At 42.0% G+C, this 26,317-nt stretch overlaps 1 protein-coding gene across 10 annotated transcripts in view; it reads right to left on the reverse strand.

The window, feature by feature from the left end:
- Positions 1–26,317, reverse strand: part of NCALD (neurocalcin delta) — a 364,310-nt gene that overhangs the window by 166,012 nt on the left and 171,981 nt on the right. For 7 of the 10 annotated variants that reach the window (XM_074352999.1, XM_074353006.1, XM_074353000.1 and 4 more), the window contains one exon: positions 10,708–10,757. The exons of the other annotated variants lie outside the window; for them this stretch is intronic. The gene's annotated coding sequence lies outside the window, so the exon portion shown is untranslated. The remainder of the gene's footprint in view (positions 1–10,707; positions 10,758–26,317) is intronic. 10 annotated transcript variants of the gene reach the window in all.

The following is a 26,317-nucleotide window of genomic DNA, read 5'->3' on the forward strand; positions in this document are numbered from 1 at the left end:
TCTGTTTGCTCACACTTAGACTTAGTAGACTACTTTGAGGGTGACTCTTGGAGTTTCTGAATAAATAAATATATGCTCACTAAAGGCTTGCTGAATTTGTGAAGTCAGTTCTAAATTATCCACATTAACAGGATGAAGTAATTAAATCTAAAATCACTTATGTGATAATGCAAGTGGATGCACTTTTTCCAAAAACAAATCCATTGTTTGCCTGCTGCTAAATATAGACGATGTCAAGTTCTCATAAGCATCTCATATCCTGTGACGTCAAGTCACAGCTGGACTGTGATAGGAATCCCAGGGTCAGAGACAGGCACAGACTCCACCCACTCTCACTCTCAGCTGCCTCTCTTGATTTATCTTTTTTTTAAAATTTTTTTATTGAAGTATAGTTGACTTATAATGTTTCAGGTGTACAGCAAAATGATTCAGTTATACATATAGGTATCTATTCTTTTTCAGAGTCTTTTCATTATAGCATATTACAAGATAGTGAATATAGTTCCCTGTGCTATACATACAGCAAATCCCTGTTGTTTATCTATTTTATATATAGTAGTGTGAAAATTTCAAGTTTATCCCTTCCACCTTCCCCTTTTAGTAACCCTAAGTTTGTTTTCTATGTCTGTGAGTCTATTTCTGTTTTGTAAATAAGTTCATTTGTAGCATTTTTTTTAGATTCTACATATAAGTGATATCAAATGGTATTTGTCTTTGACTAACTTCACTTAGTATGATAAACTCTAGATCATTCATTCTTTTTTTTTTTTTCAGGTCATTCATTCTTGACTTACCTTTTAAACTCTGATTTCTTACCCCCCCCCCCTTGCACTTGGAAAATAACAATATTCTCTGTAAATGTCCCTGAATTCTCTGTTATGTAGATCTCCAAATAACTATATATCCTAAAAATGCTGCCAACCCACATGCCGATCCAAAAATATCTGAGTGTTTTGATCATCTCAATTAGAGGTCTGCTACAGGCCAGAAAGTCAATATTTTCAGCTTCACAGACCACATGGTCCCTGCTGCACTACCCAATTCCACCATTATGTCACAAAGGAGCCTAGATGACACCAAAGAAAGTGAGCAGGCCTGTGTGCCAATTAAACCTCACCTACAAAAGCAGGCAGCAGGCGTGCAGTCATCGTCTGCCAAGCCCCAAACCTACATCAAGCTCCTAATGAGCAAATGAATTCATGTTTTCTTTCCAAACTCCATCTTTCACTGCGGCCACTTGAATAGAAAGAACACCAGACCGTGATTTGAGATGGGCATTTCTGTTTTCACAAGATTATAATTAAACCAAACTCAAGACCCCAGAGTGGGTGAGGGGAAACATGGGCCAGGGCCTGGAAGCCCTCTCTGGGTCTTCCCTCCTGCCCAGTGGACATCACCCCAGGACATGGGCAGGGCAAGGCCAACGGGGTAAGGCATGCACTCTCTTTGGGCACAGATTTTAAGGGGACACCAAAAAACTCAGTAATCAGAATAAATATTTTACTGCAATACTTTCACAAATCAAAAGCCATGAAGCATTTATGTCACTTCTCAGCATTCTAAGTAGAGACAGGGTCACTAGTACCGGTTTTTTTTTTTCTTTCGCTTTGGGCTCCCACAGGGCTCTGCACAGCACTGTTACTGATCTGATCTTTATCTGAAATGTTAATATTTTGTTCATCATGGATTGTTTTGCATTAATTTTGATTTTTAAAAAATTCTGCATTAAGCATAATTTCTCTTGATTATGGAGTTTTATGGTGCCTTCTTTAATTTTGTGCCAAAGTGAGTGCCCCACTCCCCTCCCTCCCCATTCCTTAGAACCAGCTCCACACTGCCCCCTGCATTATCAGCGACTATCCTCCTTTCAGAGAATGATGCACACATCCTTAACATTCCCTTTGGACCAGATCGTTCCCCTGGGCTGCTTTGATCCCATTTTGGTTACTGGATCTGCCTACAGATTTGAAGCCTAAGGAAACTCTTATACCAGACTTTCTAGAGTCACTTTTGAGAGACATGTTAAGATGAGAAGGGATTTAACAATTTATAAAACACGCACTAAGTCCCAAGCGACACTAGGGCAAGAGACTTTCTAACCATCATTTCATTTAATGCTCATGACAAGCCAATGAGCTTTGAGTACATTCTTTTGTATGAATGAGGACATGAAAGCTCAACAAAACGAGATTATAGAAAACATTAAAGCCAGGTGGAAGCTTTCTGCTACATCACATATCTGTCAAGAAGCTAACACTGTGCACACGGTTAAGGCACTGTCTTGCCTTCCTACCTTACATTTGCACAGATGCATCCTCTTGTGTACAAAGAGCTTTCAAATGCTTCTTCTCATTTGAGCTTCATGATTATCATGGGAGGTGAAAGTCTCATATTTAAGACGCGCTAGCACAGACTCATCAATTCCATTATTTGGGTAAGGACATACTCAGAAAGGTTAAGCAACATAACCCAAGGTCACCAGCTAATAAGTGGAAAAAAACTAGCATTATAAACCCAGGTCACCTGGGGCTTAATGAGCTGTGCTTTTCACTACGTCCTTCCCACCCTAGAGGCGCACACCTGCACAGTTATCTTCAACCCAGTACCACCTATGTTTACATGGTAGCAAATACCCCAAAGAAATAATATCTGGGACTAGGAATTTTGCTAGAAGGAAACTGATGCATAAGGGGAGGAGCCTGAAGTATTGAGCGCTATCTACCCTGCTGAGGAAGACCTGAGGTAAACAAGGGGGTGGGGGCTGGAGCGGGGTGTCGGGAGCCCCTGGAAGGATAGAGGCAAGAAGAGGCTCCGAATGACAAGGCCAGCCTTGGCCTCCCTCACCACTTTGCTAAGGGTTATCCCTCTTGGTGTTGGGAGCCACTGTGATTGTAATTAAAGCAACTGTAATCAAAGCAACTTCTGCTCAAACCACCCACCTTTCTGCACCCCATGCTCCAAGAAGCAAAGGAACAATTTCCAGCTTCCAGTTCCTATTTGTTCCAGGTGCCACCATGATTTTGTGATCAGAAGGAACATCATCACAGGGCACAGGGGAGACCATTCAGATGGGGGAGAAGGATCAGACCAAAGTGAGGACAGGATGCAGGAGGGGAGGAGATGGACAGGAGGCATTAGGACATCATTTCCAACCCAGCACTGGGGAGAAAATGGCAGGTGCTCCGTTTTAAAAGGAATCACATTTCATGTAATTCCAGGCGACTTCCAAGCAGCATCTGGCATTATATCTCCACAATGAGATGCACAATAGGCACTTTCAAGTGTTTAAAATACTTGGATGTGCAAAATTTCACAGCTGGTCACAAGTTCATAACAGCTACGTGCCTCTTCCATTGGGGAGCCTCCGTGCCATGCTGGGATTCCACAGGGCAGCGTGGCTTCCTCATTCTTCAAAACAGAGCTGCTCAAAGAATCCTCTGGCAATTTTAACTACACAAGAATAGAAAACACCCCAGGCAGAGTGTGAGAGACCAATCTTGTAAACTGCAGGATGGCAAGGTATAAACAAAAATGGAAAGAAATCATACAGCCTTTTAAAAAAAGTCATTGCTTTTTACAAGGACAATAAGAAGGAAATATATTCAGCCCCAAACATCACGGAGCAAAAGCTCAGAGAAGTGTTAAATCACAAGGCCGGTGGCTGCAGGAATTTGCAATGATCCATTCCAATCTGCCACTCGTCCCTGCTGGCATCACGCTTGACTTTACAGACTCCTCTTTCAGTTTTACATGCTTGGGTTTTTCTTGGTTTGTTTTTTTTGCTTTTTCTTTCATGCACCACAGCCATCATTTTCAAGGTTGTTGCAACTTTCCTAAGTCACATCTTTCTTCTTCTCTGACCCTACAAACAATGTTGCTTCAGAGAAAGGACCGCAAAACACAATTATTTCTGTCTCTCATTTGACTGAATCATGCTCTTGCATGCAGGGAGAATGTTCACATACTTGTACTGAGTCTTCATGAATCCTTTATATGATCACTTGTGTTGTTAGAAGTGGTAGTTCCAGCAAAACTCCAGAATCTTCTACCCTTTTAATCATTCTACCAATAATTGAGCACTGAGCGTGTACTCCTGACAGTGGTCTGGAGAAAACAGGGATAAACTGTCAGCCCTAGCTTTGAGGACCACACAGTCCAGTAGAGGAGAGAGGCTCGGAAACAATTCTGAGAGAGGGTCAAGCTACACTCACTCCTCTGCTCTAAGGTAACAATGTGTATGTATGTCACACTTTTCCCACTCCCTGGCAGACTGCTTCCACGCCAGAAATGCCCCTGCAGGCCAGCCGATCAGGGGACTCGGTACCCTTGGCTAAGCAAGCACAGATAATGGTTGCCGTGCATGTTCTCCTATGAGGCGAGGAGGTCCTTTCTAGGAAGGTCTCCCACCCTCCTCCACCGCCACCACAATTGCCTTGCTCTGCGTACCTTCTCTCGGCCTCGGACCTCAAACTGCCGTGCTTGGACTTACAAGCCTCCCTTGCTCCAGTTATTGTTACTGAGGTCACACATGTCATGCGTATCTACTATGGGCCAAGAATGACCCACACATTAGCTCACTGAATTTTCATGACATCCTTAGGCTTTGTTATCCCGGGGTCATAGATGAAGGAAATGAGGCCCAGAAAATTTCAGAAATGTATGCAAAGCCACACAGCTGATAAGTAGAAAAACTGAGACTGGAAGCCAGGACCATGTGATTAGAGACGCTCTTAAATGGCACAAGTGCTCCAGCTCCCTGGCCAGGCTATTTACACTACAAGGACAGACATCAACGTTTCCACTCTTTTCATAGTCCCTAGGGAGGGCACACCTATGAGCAAGCAGAGTAGGCATTCTCCTGTGCGGTGTCACTTAGCAGAGGACAGGCAAGGATGGGTTAAAAATATGTCCACTGTTGTTTCTCACAGCGCCGAGAATTTCACCACTGGAGGTGCATTACTTCAGACCTCGAAGTCATTCTGATTTTTAGGATTTCTCTATTAGAACATGGTTTCCCTAGAAGGGATCATACTGCTACCAAACTTGGGTCTGCTCGCCCGTGCGCAGTAAAGCCAATCTGCTGACACCAGGCTGCGGTGAAGGAAAGTGCAGCGTGTACTGTAAGGTACCATACAAGGAGTCCAGGACAGCTAGTGCTCAAAAAAGCCCAAACTCCCTGATGGGTTTCAGCAAAGCATTTGGAAAGGCCAGGTGAGGGAGGGGCTTCCTGGGGTACGTGATCAGCTCGTGCACAGTTCTCTGACTGGTTGATGGTGAGCTAACAGGGCGGTGTCACATAAATTAACATTATCAATCCTTAGGTTCCAGTAGCCCTGGGGGCCATGTGCTCATGATCGTCAAGTAGTTAATGTCTTCCATTGGGTCGGGGTTTTAGCATGCGTAAAACAACTCAGGAAATGTGCATCAGATACTGTTACCTGGGTACGTTGGGGAGGAACTAAAGTGGAGGATATGGGGGAGGGGTCTGTCCCTGGAAGGCCCCATAGGGTCCTGCTTGGTTATAATACTCAACTGAGATCAGGGTCTTGGAGAATGAGTCACAGGAGAGATGCCTAGAAAGGAGCCTGGGACCTGAGAATGGCACAGTGGTCCTGAGAGGAGGATGGGAGGTCCTGAAGACAGGGGTGATGGTTTTGTTTGGCTGACTCCCTCTGTGGCCCTCAGCACAGGGTGAGGCAAATGGAAGGTACATAATTCTCTTGATATGAGGAAACACTGTTTTGATCAAGCATAAGACTTGGGAGGCACAGGGCATGGAGGCAGGTGGGCACTGAGTGCTAATGACCCTAAGCATTGTGAAGGCACAAGAGACAAGAGAGCAAAATTCTTGCTCTCAAAGAGCTAACAGCCTCTTTGGAGAGAAAAAGTATCAATAGCAAACAATGGGTGAATAAGGCAAGACAGGAATGACCAAGCTCGGAATACATGTGTAATAGGAAACTCAGGAGGAGAGCTCAGTGTGGGAGGAGGTGATGCCGGCATCACTGGGGCTTGAGGTACCAAGAACAGTAGCAAAGGAAGCAAGATGATGAATGTCTGTCTTATGCCAAAAGAAGACCCAGAGGACCTCAACCAGCTGCCACCTCAGTACTCCCAAACAAGGAAAATCAGCTTGGATTTGATCACCATGATGCAAAATGATGTTAGGATGGCCTAGAAATGAAATCTGAAGACAGATAAAATGTACAGAGATACTCTTTAGAAAATATACTTCTTCAAATTAAACCCAGATCTTTTGATAAAAGGATCTAATGGTTGCTCTAAACTTATTATAAATAAATCTAGAATTTCAGTAATAGGAGAAATGATCAGATTTATATATTAAGACACATGGAGAATAAATCTGATGGAACCATTAGGCAAGTCTAACCCCCTCTAACACCAGAGAAGAGATCTGATGATGATCACCACAGGCCAACAACACTGGCAGATTCTCAGACCTTCCCCTGGAGTCAGCTCTCATAAAGAATCGCTTTATCCTGTGACCTTCCAGCCACAAATGGCTTTCACTTAATACTTCCTTCACAAGCAGGAAAGGTTACTTCTGTTTACTCTAACTCATTTTAAATTTTAAAAAAGATCCCTTTATTAATTCCTACAAAGAAAACAACCCCAAGGAAGAAAGGAAGGAAGAAAGCAAGCAAGCTCTGACCTTTGTTTGCTAAATGAGTTATTTCACCAATGGCTACATGTGATTATGTTCTCACCATTCTGAGTCACAACCCGCTGTACCCCTTGGCATAAGAGGAACAGCTACAGCTTAAGGCTTAGTTGTGAGTGAGCAGAAAAAGAAAAATACAGGTAGAGAGAGAGACTTGAAAAAAGAGTGAAGGGTGGGGGAGGAGGATCCACAAGAAATCATTTCTCCTTTGAGAAAGAATGAATTGAATTACTGCAATATATTTTTTCTTTTCATGTCAACTTGGCTGCTAATGAGCTTTGTTGCCATAAGTTACCTGTTTTCTTCAAGGTGGCGGCATATTTGAGGCGTAAACAGCAAAAGGTCTCTGGTTCAATCTGCTAATAGGTTCGCATTAACCTCCATGGAGACGCAGAGACAGTGATCACATTATCCAAACCCACAACTTAGATGCAGGGTCTAACAAAGGATGCTGTGCCTTGTTTCCAGGTGCAAGCAGCAACTTGGCAAATGTTGTTCCAATGACTAAATGGTAGAATTTCTGGGACATTTTGGTGTTACAAGGAGCAATCAGAAAAAAGAAAATTGAGTTTCTGAAAATCCAGGTGGTGATTACAATCCTGGAGTAAAATAACAATAGCAGAATTTCCACATTTTATATTTTATAAGAAAATGATTCAAAATCCATAAAAAGAAATCAGTGGAAATAGATATTCAATACATTTAAAATATACAAATTTCTAAGGACCATGTAAAATGTAAAAATTATAACTTGAACTGTATCATCCTATTATTATTAGCAGACAAAATTTTAAAACATAAATATTAAAGAACTTAAGTCTCAAAAATGAAAAAAATTATCATGAATGTTGAAAGTGAGATCTTATTATGTGAACATTATTAAATGAGAGTTCTTAAAGTACATAAATGCTGTTGCCACTGAGTTGAGAATATATTTTCGTGCAAATTTCTTCACTGCTTAAAAAAATAAAAAAGACCCTAATCAGAAAAATGGTGATATATTTAGGAGCTATCTCCAAATATTTCATTCCTCAAAGTTTAAAGATATTCCTCAAAGTCAAACATAATATTGTGTATTTGTGTGTGGGTGAGGGGATGAAACTTTCTTAGTTACCTCGAGCTGTAGTTTGCTTGAAGGCAAGAAGCAAGCATTTCTGATTTGTTCTTCTCTTCCTTAGTTTGCTCCTATACGCCCAGCTGCTTGTGTCTGTTTCAAAACTCTCCTGTTGCAGTGGACATACCCTGAGGTGACTGCCCAGTGAGTCGTGCCCTCCCCTGAGTGCAGGCACAGACTGTGACTTGCTCCTAGCCAATGGAGCAGAGCAAAGCCATAGGGGAGAGTCACTTCCTTGATTAGGTTACAGTATGTAAGACTCTGTCCTAGCAGACTGGACCCAGAGATTCTCCTACTGGCTTTGAAGTCAGCCACCATGTTGTGACAGAGACTATGAGAGACAAACAGCCACATGACAAGGAACCATGAGTGGTACTTGGGAGATAAGAGCAGCCCAGGTGACAGTCAGCAAGAAAACAAGGGGACCTCAGTCCTACAACCTCAAGTGAATTCCGACAACCTCATGAACTTAGAAGGAAAAAACCCGACCTCCAGAAAGGAACACAGCCCAGCAAACATCTTGATTATGCCATTATGAGACCTGAAGCAGAAGACCCAGCTAAGTTACACCCAGACTCCTGAGCCACAGAAACTGTGGGATAATCATTAAATGTTGTTTTAAGCCACTAGATTTGTAGTAATTTGTTATGCTGCAATATGTAACTAATGCACATGTGATAATCCACTTTGAACTCCAATAACAATTATTCTTGCAAAAACCGTTTGTGCTGCCAGTTCCATTTTCTTCCTCCATTTGAGGACAGCAGAAACATAGCAGAATGCTTTACAGACGTGTACACCTTTATCCAATTCAAAACCTTAATGCAGAACGTAATTATCTACATAAGAGTCTCAAAACATAAATTAATTCAGTTCAACATTTTCAAAATACTATTATTTTGGTACTTGAAAATTAGCATACCTTCAAACCATTTTTTATTGTGCACATACTTCATTACTCTTTTAAATAAATTTTTTATTTTTGAACAGTTTCAGATTTGCAGAACTATTGGGAAACTAGTACAGAGTTCTTGTATACCCCACTCCGATTTTCCACCATTATTATATCTTATATTAGGATGGTACCTTTTTCACAACTAATTAACAAATACTGACACATTGTTATTAACCAGACTCCATACTTTATTCAGATTTCCTTAAGTCTTTACATAATGTCCTTTTTCTGTTCCAGGATCCCATCCAAGTTATCACCTCACAGTTAGTCATCAAGTGTCTGTAGGCTTCTCTTGGTTGTGACACTTTCTCAGACTTCCCTTGTTTTTGATAATCTTGACAGTTGTGAAGAGGACTGGTCAGGATGCACCTCTACTGAAATTTATCTTATGCTTTTCTCATGATTAGACTAGGGTAATATGTTTGGGAGGAAGACCACAGAGGTCAAGTGCCATCCTCATCACATTATGTGAAGGATGCCTACCATCAATACGACATACCACTGTGGAGGTTAACCTCGATTACTCAGCTTGAGGTAATGTTGTCAGGTTTCTCTGTTGTAAATTCCTTTTTTTTTTTTTTTAATTTACACCCATTCCATACTGTACCCTTTGGAAGAAAAAAATCTGTGCAGCCCCCATCTGGAATCATGCTTTACTGCCTGAAAAGTGGAGTATCTACATACATTATTTGGAATTCTTCTGCATAAGAGATTTGTCAATTTTCCTCATGTATTTATCCAATCATATACTTATATTAGAATAGATACTTATTTTCTCAGATTTGTGTTAATCTCAATACTGTATTTTATTGCTCGAATGGTTCCAGCTTTGTCAGTGGGAAGCATTTTCAGTTGGCTCCTGCATCCTCTCTACACACATGATGTCACACTCACCATTATGAGATTATTTGTTTTAAGTTTTATCTTTTTTCTTCTAGTAGTTCCTTATTTTCCGGCACTGTGAGATATTCCAGGTTCATTTTGCATATTTCTTGTCCCCATCCTCAATCAGCCATTTCTCTGGTAGTTTTTATTGAGAAACAGTATTGAAACCAAGATTTGGATGCTAGGTGCATGTATTGCTACTGGAGAGTCACTGCTTCTAGACCAAACCAGTTTTTCAGTCTCTAATATGGGACCTTGGAATATCCCTACATGCTTAATATATTTTAATTTATTCAACAAACATTTTACAGAGATTACTATGTACCAGTCATTATTTCAAGTATTTTGTAAACACTCACTTAATGCCTGTAATCACCTCATAACAACAACAACATAGGTAGTGTTACTAAACCCATTTTATGGACAGAAAAACTGAGACACTGAAAGGTTTGGACCTGTGCCCAAAGTCATGTAGCTAGTAAGTGGCAGAGCCAGGCACTGAACACAAGCATCTGGCTCCAGATTTCGGGCACTAACCAGTGTACCATATTGCCTCACACTGGTGAGGGCCTCACAGAGCATAAAATTGATTAATTAATTAATCCACCCATTCATTCTCCAACAAATTTCTATTAAGTGCCCATTAGGTGCTAAAGTCTGCTAGATGTTAATTGGTGCTTAATGTCATTTGAGATACATCTTGGGCTATGGCCCAATTTAAAAGGGAAGAAGAAGCTGTTGTAACGTGCCCCTTGAGAGGACTCTGGCAGCTGCCTGGGATGAAGATAGTACATAAAAACCACTCCACTCGGTGGCTGCAAATATACTTCTCTGTGCTACAGGTGATAGTCAAGAGTGCCAGGCAGTGCCTTATTTATTTCATTTCTATTTTCCTTTTCACAAATTTTAGAGAGGGAGCTATTATCTTTCCTATATATGAAACTCCCATTTATTACACTACTATTCACTGATAAAATATTTGAATGAAACTGTCTCTGGTGAAAACCATTGTGCAAAACTGAGATTTCCATTTACAGATGACTGAAAAGAGAATTTAAAATGTATGCTTACTTTATGAGTATCTCCAGTGGGTGGTTCCAAAGGACCAAAGCTGAGATGATCTAAAAGAAAACAGGCAAAATAACCATGCTGAAAGCAAATGTCTTACAGGATGCTTTCAAGGTCACGTATCCCCACGTATTTCAGTGGCAGAGCTCTGTGAGGCTCCCCATGACTTGGCTTTACTTGTCAATAACACATTTTGAGAAAGGGAGTACAGGTGGGGTAGAGGCGGGACTCTCCAAAAAGGACAGGCCTAGAGAAGAAGGCAGGGCTGACACGACAGGCAGTCTGACGTTGACTCTGACTGATATTTATAAACTCCTTGGAAGAGGATACAGATCGAAGGGAAGGGATAGTCAAAAACACGGGTCTTCATTTTTTAGTTCAGAGCAAGCACCAAATTAACCTCTTTTTAGATACACCAAACTTTAGGTATTTTCCAAAAAGAATGAGCAGACACAGTGCCATAATGCAACAATAAGAAACCATAAAAAAATAGGTGAATAAGTGGGAATGATGTATTGGTTATAGTCACAGTTCAGAAGAAAGGAATGATCAAAGGGATCAGCCTGGGAGTGGGCTGTATCAGAGGTAGCCTGAGAGGAGCCTGGCTCCGAGGGTCTGATTGAGAAGGCTTGGAGGACGGGGGTGTGATCTACTGAATCCCACGGCCAATGGACACAGAGAGGGGCGTGGTCTCTCAGATTTTGCTTCTGGCTTTTATAACCTCTCTTTGAGAACATGTGTATTTTAGAACCTCTGGGAGCACTAGTCTAGACGATCTAATTAGCCTATCTAATACAGTTTCAAAACTATCAACAGGGTCAAAGCCCTCTTGGGAGATCTGTTTAAAACAAAATTCCAACTCACATCATTTAACTCTTAAATATCAGAGTGTTACTGTTACTAGGAATAAAAACCAAGAAGTTTTCAATTGAGTTTCTAAAAATCTTCCTTTTTTTCTAAAAAAATTCAATTGTTATAATTCAAGAAGAAAATGTGTTCCAACTGACATGTTAGGAAAAAAAATGTAATTTTCCGCCAATTTCTATGTATTTGATGATGTACAATCATTGTAAAATGTATCTCAGTTAATATACCAAAGACTCATATTCCTCCAAGCATTTAACAGAGAACTGAATACAGTTAAAGATGAACTCGGAACTTTACCAGTTAATAAATTTGTCCTTTTGAACATAGATAGAAGCAGTATATTTCAGTGGTAAGGACCTCGGCAATACTGAAATTTTGGATGTTCCACAAATAACTGTTATACTATTTTTAATTCTGGCAATATGAGAATTCTGATCTAAGACAGAGTCTCAGTTTTTTTCTTACTCATAATAACTTGCACATTTTAATAATACAGATATTTAAAAGATATTTTGGCTTATAAAATGTAATCTTTCAAGTATGATTTTTTTAACTAGAAGAAAATCTGTGAAATGGTTTTTGTACATTTTCCTTTATATCACACTTTGTTGACATACAAGCACATTGCAATTTGAAAATTGATAATGTCATTTGCAGCAACATGGATGGACCTGGAGATTGTCATTCTAAGTGAAGCAAGCCAGAAGGAGAAAGACAAATATCATATGATATCACTTATATGTGGAAACCAAAAAAAAAAAAAAAAAAAAAAAGACACAAATGAACTATTTGCAAAACAGAAACAGGCTCACAGACACAGAAAACAAACTTATGGTTACCAGTGGGGAAAGGGGGCGGGGAGGATAAATTAGGAGTTTGGGATTTGCAGATACTAACTACTATATATAAAATAGATAAACAACCAGGTCCTACTGTATAGCACAGGGAACTATATTCAATATCTTTGAGTAACCTATGATAAAAAAGAATGTGAAAAAGAGTATGTATATATATGTGTGTATAACTGAATCACTATGCTGTACACCAGAGATGAAGTAACACTGTAAACCAACTATACGTCAATAAAAAAAAAGAAAAGAAAATTTGAAAAGTGATATTTTAGGCTTTTTCATTGTTAAGATGTAGAATTAAGTCAAAGTGGATTCAGTGCTTTACATTTTAAAATACATATAGTTAACTCTGTTTCAAACTTTCAGATTTTACTGAAAACAAAACACAGATGTTTGGTTAAAATGGCAAGGTGAATACATAAGCAGTTTACCAGAGCTGACCCAACGCAGGGCTCCAGAGGCTTTCTCTAGTGTCAGAGCAGACAAGTCATTAAAAAGCGAGCCTGCCACTGGCATCTAAGCAGCGTGAGACCAGGAGAAGAGGACATCACACGAGAGGCGTCAGAGTTCTGTCTGTTCTCTGTGCCATTTCATTGATCTGCTCACAGAAGAACATTGAAACAGCCTATCTTATCTATTTTTTCTCAGAGATTGATAAGAAAATGATGGAGGTGGGGTGGGAGGGGCAAGGACATTTGGGAGGGCAGGCGTAAATAATCCATAAAGTGTATACGCTGTTGTCTCTGCTTTCATTGAAACAGACACATAAGAGAAAGTTTGTAGACTACAGGTATATCTTGCTAATTCAAACGATCATTTCCAGGAGAAGAGGGGATAAGGCAGAAAGAACACAGGAGTGGAAGTCAGGATTCTGGGTCTGACCCCAGTGTGACCGTTAGTTAGCAGTGGGCTAACTCTGGGGCAGTCTGTTACCAACGCTAGGTCTCTACCCACAGAGACATTGTGTGAGCCCTCTAAAGCCCCTTTGACATCCATTTCAAGTTGGTTCTCACTTTTGCTTTAAGATCTCCATCAGGAAGTTTAGGTTTATGAACAAATAAATACAGCTAGCCAAATTAGCTCTTTCAGAATGCTGAAGTGAATGCTTTTTTAATGGTGATAGTGTTTAAAATAGTCACTGCGTATATTTTGATTTGCATACACAAATTTCAAGGTTTATGATATGAAAGTCTGAGAACATTTGGATAAAAACTGCTTTGAAAAGTTTAAACGTATGAAGACACTGTACAGTTACCAACATCATTTAACCTTCATTTCTAACTGCCCTACAGGTCAGCAATACTATCCCTTCATGCTAACAATGAATGAATTGGTTTCTGATCTCAGTGTTGGTGTCTAATTTTTTATCCCAAACATGGCATTTTCACTGAGCAGTATATTCTGAAAGTACTTGTAAATAGAATCAAAGAGCTTTTTACATTTCATTTTAATCTGATTCATTTAGTCTGGTCATTTGAATTTCAGAATCCAAGCCTATCTTTACTCTAGAAGTGGAAAAGGCTTAAAATTTATTCATCTGGAAAAAACTGTGCCTCGCTCCAAAACACAATCAGACTGGAAACAGATGACATTCATGTTCTCAGGGGCATTTAGCATAAGCTAAATATATTCACAGCACAGCTGACCATTTATAAACACAGCTACCATCACAACCAGAGAGCTGTGTCCATGGCCATCCATTCATCGGTCCAAAGTAAAAAAGCCATGAATCCTGCCGGGGTGAAGGCCAGGTCTGAATATCATTGCAGTCAACACGACTCTATTTTACACAATTGTTTAATACAAATATTTTAAAGCACTCCATTGTCTTATTTCCTACTTTTAGACTGAGTACTTAAGTAAGAATTAATCTAGTTCTTTCCACTTTGGGAAACATGGATGTTAAGAACAGAGGAAGCAGATTTAAAAGGATTCTGGTTTCCCTAAAAGGACCACTGCATTGCCCCGGCTACTCACAGCATAGCACAGCACAGCCTCACCTGGGCTCGGTGCTCCTCCTGAGCTTCCTTCACATGCTATAATCGCTCTGATGCCACGATTCTGAGACTCTAGTTGTGAGGAATAGATATTTTTCTCACTTCTTTCTCAGAGCTGGTCTTAAATTCAGAAAGCATGTTATGACAAAATAAAAAACAATAACCCCTGTGTCATGCAAGGAAATTAGGACAGTTGGGTTCCCACTGAGAATTGCTGAGATGGGCTCCTAGAACTATGTGGTTCCAAAGTCTCTCCCCTCGGAACAGACATTTCCCTGTCCTCCCCTCTGGCTTCCTCTTTCCTCCTGACTATTGCTAGTTTGCAGAAACTGCCCACCAAGTGCCAGATCCCAGCCAGTTTATTTACCCTCAACTATTGGTCCTCACCCTGCCATCCTGTCACACACCACTTCTTTCTACCACCTCATTTTACCTTTCCACAATTTATTCATTATCAGTCACTCAGAAAATATGCGAGGACCTGAATGTGCCAGGCTCCGTGCAGGACACAAAGAGTGTGGAGCAAGTAAGGCAAAGCTCCTGCCCTCACGGAGCAGCCAGTGTAAAGGGGGAAACGGACGGAACACAGGTTAACATAAGCATCAGTACAAGTGTGCACTGCGCACGGGTGATGGTCAGAGAAGCTGCATCCAAGTCAGAGCCTAACAGAGAAGGGCCCACGTCAGGTGACAGACTCAGGGGAGCTGTCTTCTAAGCGAAGAAAAGTGAAGGGTTTCAGAGGAGGGCAGTCTAAGCAGAGGGCACAGCTCATGCAAAGGCCGAGAGCTGGAAAAGGGTCTGGGTAGTGAGTATGGAGACAGCGGGGCACCAGTGAGCCGACGGAGGTGGGCAGGGCTGGATGGGAGTTTGGGCTTTATTCTGGGTGTAATTTTATTTTCCCATTACTTCCATAAGTACAATTTTTTTCTCTTATTACTCTCAAAGAAAGCAAATCTAAAAACAAAACAAGAAGGAAAACATTTTAACAATTATTTTCATGTCTATTTAATGCCAAAACAGCTGACAAAGAGCTGTACTCTTCCAACACTGGAGACCTGCCTGGGCTGCAAACAGAAGGACAAGCCACGAACCAACTGGAAAATGATTCTGCAAAAAGCTTCACACAACAACTGCTCTATGAATCCCTGACAGAAATAAACTAAGAAATGGACAACGGCTCCAAGATCTTACGAGGTGGAGATGAGGACCCTCATTTTACATGAGGAAAATGAAGCTCCGAAGGTCTCATAGTTAGTTAATCAAGTGGAAGAACCAGGATTTATCACCAGGCTTGTCAGACTCCAAAACTTACCCACCTTGCTACACTTCCCCCAAATTCCATCAATTTAATAAAATACCATCTTGTTTGATCAACATTCCTGGAGAATGAGGTGAGCCTCCTGTAGCACAGAGACCCTGTAAAAAGGAAAACTTTATATAACTCGTGGGATGAGAATTTTTCAAATTTTCAGCACTTTGTATCAAGTGCCCACGCTAAGTACATGAACATCGGTGATTCCACAATGCTGCCCTCAGGCACTGTGAGATGTAAGCACCTGTTTGCCCCTAAAGGAAATGGGCCTGTATTGCAGACTCAGGATTATTACTGTTACATATTAACAATTTCTCTATTATTATTTTAGTTTTCTGTGCTTCATTCTTTTCCTGTCTATTCACTTTCAGGAGGAGTTTTTTGTTATTTCTACCTGTCTCTTTGTTTACTTTCCAGACTTTATTTCTTGCAATTTTCACTGTGGCTGTCTCTTGCAACTTATCCCCAAATATTAACACGCAACTTTTATTTACTTGGGCTTGAGAGACCTGACAACTTAGTTTGTTAGCATTCTTAGTAAAAGAAGAATAAAGAGGAACCAAGCAAGGAGTATTAAATTCAAACACCCAGTGCTGTGGGAAAAAATGTGTCCTGAAGGCCTGAGTTCAAAAGACAGGCGTGCAGGGTGTCCTCAGAGGAGGGTAGAGAATGAGCTAGAACAGAGAGCAGAATTCAGACCGTTCAGGAGACAGATTATCCAGAAGGTGCGTCTGAGTTGGCAGTTTAGGACTCAGGACACACTCTTTCATGGGAATAGCATTTCACATGGTGTTTGGGTTGTCAAGCCACTCTATAAAATCTTCTTTAATCTGTCATTACATGAAATGCTTCCCTTTGATTCTATGAGACTGTGAAATAGGAACAAGAAATCAGAAAGTCAGGTAAATATTGTAAAAACCATAGCCTCTAAAAGAAGGAGGAGAGGAAGAAGAAAAAAAGAAGGAAGGGAAGGAAGGAAGAAGGGAGGGGGGCGGAAGAAGTATTTTCCTGGGGGTTGGAGAGCAGATCCAGATTTGCGGTGTCTGGGCTTATGAAATTAGAGGCCTCTTTTAAAAAAAATACAAATTATGAATACAGAAGTAAATATAAATGGGAATATTTTTAGAATGAAAAGAGAACTATAGAAATTACAAATTTTAATAACTGAAAAATAGCTTAGCATAATAATATTTTTAGTAATTAACTTCCAGATGACATGTATACATGGGAGTGACTGGAAATCACATAAATATATCTTATTAAACCCAAACAATATCAACCCCGACTCATCTTTCCCTTAGACTGATCCCCTCAAATGCCTCTGGCTGTGCCAACACCCCTCCATGTGAGGGTAAAGGCAATCGCAGTGGAGGGAGATGGTGCTCTTAACCAACTGTAGTCAAAATCTCTTTCTTTTGAAAATCTTACAAAAACACGCTCATGTGAGCCCCACAGTAAGGCCTTAAGCATCCAAGTTCGGTGGATCCTGTGCTTTCCCCTCCTCCAAGTCTGCCCTGTTCTCCTGATCAGAGGCTCCTCTTCCTCCCACGTCACCCCAAACAGGAGGCAGAAAAGAGCCCATGCTCCTGATTTAATAAGTCAGGAGAGCTCGGGTCTCTTGATCCCGACTCATCAAAACATGCTCCCTCCCACAGGGAAGACAGGGAGCTAGGACGAGTTAGCAACGGGCACCCACTGGAGTTTTATAGAGTCTTGGCTCCACAACATCTCCCTGAAATAGTCATCAAAACAGCCGCGTCCAAATAAATCATCCTTCATCAGCACCAGCAAGTGTGCGTCAGGGTGTGGGAGATGGTGTCCCTCTGCAGTCACGACCTCAACTTCTCCTCTTTAGGAAAGTGGTGACATGGCTGCTCTGGCAGCTTTTGTTTCTATTGCAAAGCTTGTACAACTCCTTTTTTGGGGGTTTTGCCAGTGACCTTGCCTTCAGAACTAGAAGCTCCTTATCAGTGTCAGATAATCAGAAGGCTGTATCCCCAGCACCGCTGAGCCTGAAGTCAGCCTGGATCACCCCACTGACTTCCTTTACGGGCCTCGGGGTAGCTGGCCCACAGCAGATTCAGTACTATCTGTAGGCCAGGGATCAGTGAGCAAGCGAAGGTCCACCCCAAGGTGCAAAGGCCGTTTGCTGCCCAATGGTTATTTGGACTTTACATGAGAATCCGGTGGATGACCTGGAGCAACTCTGTTACTAGAGGTCTGAGTAAGAAGCCAAGCTCCTCCCTTAGATGTGGGCCAGGCCCTCAGGCCCTTGTCCACCAGGCTGGCTGGGTCATGCTGGTGGCCCTAAAGCACCCCGAATGGGTGTATGCATCTGAAGTCAGAAACTCTACCAGAGAAATGCCAAGGGGCTGGAGCAGAGGAGCAGAAAGAGCTCGAGGCGGGGGCTCAAGTGAACCGTGTGTGACTCTATGTCCTGAGCTGTAGAATAGTCACAAACACTATATGGCAAGAAACAGGAACGTGCGTGACCACATCTGGTAACAGATGCCTCCAGTGACGATTAATAGCCTTCCTTTTCCCCCTATTTCTTTTTCCTCCTCTTTCTTTCTTTCCTTTTTTGTTTGTCTGTTGCCATCTCTTTCATTTTCCTTGTCGCAGGCTCCTGTCATTTGTGGGGCCAGCAGGTCCCAGTCCCCATGCAGAGCACTTCACATACATTATCCCTTTACTTACATGCCAGCCCTAAAAAGGAGGCACTGTGGTTCTTATTTTACATAGGAGGGAACCGAGGCTGGGGAGCAGACAGCTGCAGCCATGGGTGTGAACTCCTATCTGTCACTCGCCACAGCCCAAGCCTCTTCTACTGAGAGCACATAGCATCTTTTTCTTGATAAACATTTGCCATGAGAGGATCCTTGCTGCACCCTACCTACCATTTGATCAGGAGGTTTCCAGAGTTCCTGCCTCTGGCACCCTGCACCACATCCTGCTTCCAGCTGCAGCTGGAAGCAGATGGAAGGGGTGCAGCCCGTAGCCAAGGAACACAGGCAGCCTCTAGAAGCTGAAAATGGCAAGGAAACAGATCCTCCCCTCTGAGCCTCTGCAAGGACCTGGCCTTGCTGACACTTTGACTTTAGCCCACTGAACCTGATTTCAGACTTCAGACCTTCAAAATTGCAAGAGAATAAATTTGTGTGGCTTGAAGTCTCCAGGCTTGTGGTGTTTCGTTACAGCACCTATAGGAAACTGATACAACCAGCTTTTCATTCTGCCACTTCTTTTCTACGCTCACCTTACCAGTACCCCTTTGCTCCCCTCCCCCAACCTACACACCACATCCAAATGAGGAGTTAGAAAGTAGCTCTCGCTGCATCAGCCCTGAACGACATGTCCTGGGGGTTGGAGACCTCAAGGCGCTAGAAATCCTGTACCAGGAGGACAAGAAACACTTGCACACAAGGGGTAGGATGCGCAGAGACAATCAGTGCAGGACGGCAGCAGGGGCTACAGGAAGCGAGTCAGGCGTCATGGGCATGTAGGTGATGGCTGAAGTCAAACCACAGTTTGGCCACATAAATGTATGCAGTGGCCTTGACAGAACCAGGCAGTGGGACACGGGGATTAGTTTGCAAATGGTAGGCCTGTCAGAGATCCACAGAAAGTTCATGAGAGAAAATGTGATCTGAAGTATCATTTTTACAAATTTTTCTTGAGCTGAAATGCAATCTCAGTTAGTTGATAAAGAGGATTATGTCTCATTCAGAGACAGGCCTCAAAGAAAGCTCCTGAGTTCTGGATTAGGCACAAGGATACAAAAATAGTCACCATTCCTCCCCTTCAGGAGATCACAGATAACTTCATTACACTGTGCTAGAGGTATGATCGTGGTGCCAACAAGGGCTACGGCGGCGGGGGGAGTGGGAGGAGGGGAGGGTGGTCCAGCACTAGGACTGAAAAAAGCCCTACTGGAGGGCGGAATAACTAAGATGGGTTTTGAGGGATGAAAAGGAGAGGGCAAGAAAGGGGAACATTTAAGGCAGAGGAAACAGCACAAAATCGTGGCTGTAGTTAAAGGAATATGAGTAGGCGAGGTCCCCCAGGAAGACTATGCATAATGAAGAGCCAGAGGGGCAAGGGCAGGACCCTGGGGAGGCAGAAGGACCAGAGTGGATGCAGAGGAGGAGAAGCCCACAGATCAGTCCAAAAGGGGAAAGAGGAGCAGGAGAGAAAAGGGAGCCGTGGAACTGGTGAGGGCAGAGAGCTGGGGGAGGCAGGGGTGAGGAAGCCAAGTGCTACAAGGACAAGCGGATGCCTGGAGGGAGCTTTCTCAGAGTGGGTTCCCTAGGTGATGAGAGAGAGCATCATGACACAGGGCTGAGAGGCAAAGGGGAGTAAAGAAGAGGCACAATCAGATGGCGGTCTCCAATGTCTTGGTTGAGACAGGAATGAGAATCATGCCTGCTTGTCAGGTTTTTAAACTTCAGAGACCAAAATAGGCTTTATAAGCTGCCGCTAAAAAGAAGAGATAAGATTTAAATACACAAGGAGAAGATAAGAATCAACTTGGCCCATCCTCCTGAGACTTAGGCAAAGCTAAAATAAGTGGGGCTCTCACCGCAAGAACAGTGGGGCAAGCTGGCTGGGGAGAAGGAAAACATTTTAAAAGTAAGAGACTACGTATTTAAAAAAAAAACATGTCCAAGAAGTCTCAACTTAAAGATCCCAAGAAGAAACAAGGAGATATGGAAGCAGATGAACTAGAGAAATAAGCGGGAATAGTTAAAGACGGTTAAGACAAAGGAGTGGATTCTACATCAAAGAGAAAAAACTAATAATGAAACAAAAGGTTATGAAAACTACAAGGTAAAAATATTAAAATAGATAAAGAAGGAAAGCACATCTTAATTGATGAGATGCCTGGAATACAGATGAGTTTTAACAAGGCAGGCCTTTGTAAATCACCAAACCAGTGGTGAGCGTTAATAAATAGGCACTTAGTTCTGAAGAATTAAGACATAATGATAAAGTAGAGGATAGAAGAATATTCCAAAAACCCAGTTTCCACAGTCACTTTCAAATTCAGCAAACATTTCTTGAGGATCGACATAGGGGGACAGAGTTATATTTACACAATAGCATCACTTAATAAACAAAAGACAGAAAATTAAGTTTAACTATGATGTTAAAATGTTCTTTTCATGAAACCATGTGGTTCGATAACATCTTGATGGATCCAGCATAAAAGTAGAGTTTAAAATCCACAACAGAAAACAAGTGATTAAAATGGTAAAGAAAAATAAAGAACAAGAGGAAAGGAATGATTGATGGCATCAAATGCTGTTGAGAAGCCCAGCAGGATGAGCACTGAGAACTGATTGTCCAAGTTAGCAGCACGAAGGTCACTGGTGACCTTGACGACAGGCCTTGGTAGCTTTAATGTTACACGTATTTGGATAATATTGTGAAGATCAAAATTGTAGCAACAGGATGGGCAGGCAAATAATCCAGCTCAGCCTTGTCATTTCTAACTATTTCTTCATAGTAATTTCTTTGCTGAACAAGTAAAGAAATAATGGTAAAATGTGCAAGTGGCAATAAAAACATGCAACAAGTAATTGCATCCTGAAAATGTCTAAATAACAATAATGACCTACGGTGCATCCTCAAGCCTGAAGCTGAAGTCAGATCGACTTGTGCTGAGCACATGCACACGCCCCCACAGACCCCCGGTGATTACCTGTGATCACCAGCGTCTGTCTGGCCTTGCCAAAGGGCTGGGTCATCTCTGTCTTCACTACTAGAAGTCAAGTGATAAACTCTTGCCTTGTCCTTATTCATTCAAAAGATGGAGTATTAACGTGCAAGCAATGACATTATTGTACACCTAGTTAAACCTGGTATCTACCAGGGGGTCTGACTGGGATGCCCATGTAGCACGAGAAAGCACGTTTTCATCATTAGAGAAGGCAAGCTTTATCTCTGTACCCTGAGGCCAGACAGAAAATTCTTCTGCAATTGCATGCCTGATCACTGACCGGCTGTTAATAATTGTTCAATGAATGAATGAAGGGCTAGGGGAGAGGAGTGCAGCCGAGGTGTAAATTATAAATGAGTATAAGCCAATGAAGGTCTTTCCCACAGGCTTGGTGATGATGGACAGCTATTTACCTGGACTCAGTGTTCCATATTTCAGTATTAGAGAGATCCAGTGGATTCAAAGGAAAGCACATCTTAACTGAGGAGATGTCTGAACTGCAGATCAGTTTTAACCAGACCCGCCTTTGTAAGTCACACAGAAGATAATCGCACACGAACCAGTGGCAGGCGTTACTAAGCAGATTGTCTCCCCAACCCTTTCAGTGACTTAGATAATGACTGTTTTTAACTAATTCTTTCTCTTTATTTGCAAATAGGAGTTTCTAAAAGCTTTAAGTAGCTTAACTTTTCTCCTCATCGCCATTCTGGTTGACAGAAAAATTTGCTTAAGCGAATCCCTTCTTCTTCGTAGTTAAAAAAAAAAAAAAACAACTTCTGCTCAGCCCTGTCTGAGCAACTCCAAAGTCTGATTTAATTAATGACATTTTGTAATAATTACATTTAGTATATTTACCAACCTATAACATGACCGTCTCATTGCACTGACGAACCTGGCAGAGAGAAACCAACCTTGCAGAGTCCCTGCCATTCTCCAGGCAGTTTCCATTTGATAATGCCACTGGATTTTACTGATGCTGAAACTGAGATTCAGAAAAGTGAAATAACGACCTCATGATCAGACTGATAGTAAGTGACAGCGGCCGGTACAATCCCAGGTCAGTTTTACTTTAAAACCTGTGGGTACTTTCCTCATCGTACTGTAAAATAAGATCCAATTCTCTGGGAGCCGACCCAGTGCATCGAAGAAGCTTTCGGGAGAGTGGTGGTCAGCATGCAATTATTGCTATTTTTTCATCTCTTAACATTCTTTTCAAGGCTGAAGTTGTGCTCTTTGAACACTTAACACACATCTTGGGCACAGCAGATTTTGTTTCATTTGTAATTTTGAGAGGAGTACCTGGAAGAATGTTCTGGACTCGGCACATTGAGATGAATCTCAAATACTTTTAGAAAATTAATTATTAAGGCGGAGATCCGGGGAAAGTCAGTTGCCTTGGGTGGGTAGCAATAGGAGGGGACTGGGTTAGATATCAAGAAGAACTTCCTGCCGATAAGACAGGATAAGCGTTGAAATGAACCCAGGAAATTTAGTGACACGTCTGGATGGAAACGTATCACAATCAGTGATCCGTCATCTGTCAGAGGAAATGCGTTTGGAAGCAGAAGGATGATCCGTTTTAAATGACCTGACACGCCCTCATCAAAACACAAACTGTGTCCTTCTGTGTGATGGTCAGTCAGGTGTGGCCACAAAAGGAGACATCAGAGAGGCTCCGGAAAACAAACATTTATTATAGTCTCTGGTCCTAGAAACAGGAGGGGCACAGGCCCTGTAGCGCCACCTGGGGAAGCCAGGGCGGTCGGAGGCAGGAAGCAGGAGTGAGGGGGAAGTCCAGGCCAGAGCCTTTACCGAGGTTTCCATGGGAAGGGCAGGGCAATGCAGAGTAACCAGTTTTAAGACTGGCTAGTTCGAATAATTCCCGCAGGCAGGGCTTTGGGCCATAGGGGTGGTCTCGTTGCATGGCAGCAGGCCCTGGGGTGATTGAGGGCAGAGAAAATACTGGCGTGGTGTGAATGTGCCAGATGGAGGAGGAGGAAAGGCTCTGGGCTGATTAGTTTTCACATCAGAAGTATGATCCCGCTGAGCGCTTTGCTATCTGAGAACCGGCTAACCGGGCGGGGCAACCTCTCCCCTGCCAGAAGGGTTTTAAGGTGTCAAAACGTCATAATGTACAGAAATCAAAAATATAAACCAAACACAAACATACTAAACAGCACTCGATGGTGAGCCCCAGCGTCTGTTCCACCTTCAGCGTGACAGCCTTTGTCTCCCACCGAGCCTGAGCAACCAGCAGTAGGCACAGCTGGTCTGGGGCAAACAGGACGATGAACACAGCTGCGAAGCCAACAGGCCATCCACACCCAGAAGGAGACAAGCTCTAGGTTTGGACAAGAGCTACTGTAAAGCATTACAATACACTGGATAAAATTCACGAACCCAGTTGGTCGGCTGCTGGATGGAAAACAGGGAAGAAAGCAGAAAGGTCTTTAAGTTAAAGGCACATCACACAGAACAGCCCAATCCCTACTGCTACAGAGAACACATTTGGATGGATCCCGAGGCTTCTGAACAGAGCCCACTTCCAACACTGTAATATATTTTAAGATAAAATATCACAAATCTTATTTACAGATGCTTAAAAGTGTTTTTTTAAGAAGAGGGGAAATACCAAATTTTCACCAACAAAAACAACACCTTTAAGATTTTAACCTACTCTCAAATAACAAATATAATAGAGCAATTTGATTAGATAAATTTCCCTCTGCAGTCTGGGTTATAATACACTTTAAACCTCAAAAGCAGTTTATGCTTCTCTTTTATTAGAAATCTAACATAACATTCATTCATTCCGTTATCCATACAAGCTAATGTTTATGATTATTCTGATGCATAACAAAAACTTCTGACTCAGACTGCAAAAATGACATCTGTGCATCCTTCCAGCTAATATGACAAGCAGATGCTCACACGGGGCATTTCATGGTGCACTTGTCATGTGCGTGCACCTGCACAGATATTTACAAGGGAGCAGGATGACAGGTTGACGCAGGGTGTTGACTGAAAGCACACTGTCAGCCGTAACTACAGCAGTTTCTGCAGTAAATCACTGTTTGATGTCACCCTTTTACAGTCATCAGTACATCACAAATACAAGTCAAATGGCTTCAAGTTAGAAAAGGATATATTTCTTTGTACTTAAGGGAAACCAAAAACAGGAAGTGATAAATCGTTATGTATTTTCTTTTTCTTTTATCCCATAAACATCTCAAGTCACAAGCTTGGGGAGGGAATGTACTCAGCCATCACCTGAATGAGTCATCTGTTGGATGAGGCTGCTTTTCACAGCAAACAATGCTTCATGGTGGTAGAATTCCACTTTGAGTCAAAGGTATGAAAGCTCCATTTGAAACCAGGCAAATGTTTTGCATAAAGGGGAGAGAAAAGGGGAGGCCCCAAGTCTCACTTAATATCATTCATTTCAAACATTGTATAGAGCTTACATATGGAACAGGGGAAGACCCATCTCGGCACTAGAATTCACGGTCTGATTCTGCACTTGCTAAATCACGTGAGCTGATGAGGGGAGGCAGGTGCACCCAAAACCAGAAGTCTTGGTTTTTTGGGGTTTTTTTTGAGCAGTTCCAGGTACCAATTTACTTTTAAATTTTTTTTTATTGAAGTATAGTCGGTTTACAATGTTGTGTTAATTTCTGGTTTACAGTATAGTGATTCAGTTATACATATATATATATTCTTTTTCATATTCTTTTTCATTATAGACCATTACAAGGTATCCCTGTGCTACACAGCAGGACCTTGTTGTTTATCTATTTTATGCATAGTAGTTAGTATCCTCAAATCCTGAACTGCCACTTATCCCTCCCCTCAGCCTTCCCCTCTGGTAACCATAAGTTTGTTTTCTACGTCTGTGAGTCTGTTTTTGCCAAAACCAGAAGTTTAAACCGATCTGCTTTAGACCTCTTATTGAACAAAGACCGTCACTAACAAGCTATCAGCATCAATCTTGGGGTCAAAAACCTTGCTGAGCTAAGATAGTTTTTTATTTTAACCAATCTCAAACATTTATTCATCACCTACTCATATCTATAAAAACCTCAAAGCCCAACACATAAGACAGAATCCAAACAATGACAATACAGTGTAAAAAACACTACTAGAGGTACAATCATCATACTATGGGAACACGGGGGATGGACAAGCTCTCCCTGGCATGTTGGAGAATAACAAGAAAATGTACCGTAACGACTACCATCATCATTTACTGAGAACTGACTTTGGGTCAGCCATAATTTCAGTGCTTTACAAGTCTTACCTAACTTATCCTTACAACTCAATGAGATAGAAAATAATAAAGTCCAACAGTCAGTCAAGGTTAACATGGATGGGGCATTGTTCTAAGAGCTTTTTCTTTAATGCATTCATTTAATCCTCACAACAAATCTGTACAGATCTTATCACTTCCATCTTACAGATGAAGAAACTGAGGCCCTGAGAGGCTCATTAACTTTCTCAAGGTCTGACAGCTGGTAGGTGGCTGAGCCAGCATTTGCAACCAGGCAATCTGGCACTGGTGAATAGACACTGAACCCCTGTAATATGCAACCTCACCCATTTACCAGCCCAGTTTACAAAGGAAGAAAGCAGGATCCCTGATAAGAGGCTGGACTAGATATAAGTGCAAGTAGCCTGACTGCAGAGCACTGTCTCATGGGAAGGGGCATTTGAGCAGAAACTTGAAAGAATTTCTCAGGGGTAGGAAAGGGTGCGTGCAGAGAACCAGCACCGTGGAGAGTTCTGACACTGAGAAACGGTCTGGAATGGACAGGTAGCTGGGTTGCCCCGCTGGTTCTGTTCTTGAACAGGGTGGCTCGGAAGAGACTCC

Source organism: Camelus bactrianus, chromosome 25 (genome assembly GCF_048773025.1).
Source record: "Camelus bactrianus isolate YW-2024 breed Bactrian camel chromosome 25, ASM4877302v1, whole genome shotgun sequence".
NCBI classification, from domain to species: domain Eukaryota; kingdom Metazoa; phylum Chordata; class Mammalia; order Artiodactyla; family Camelidae; genus Camelus; species Camelus bactrianus.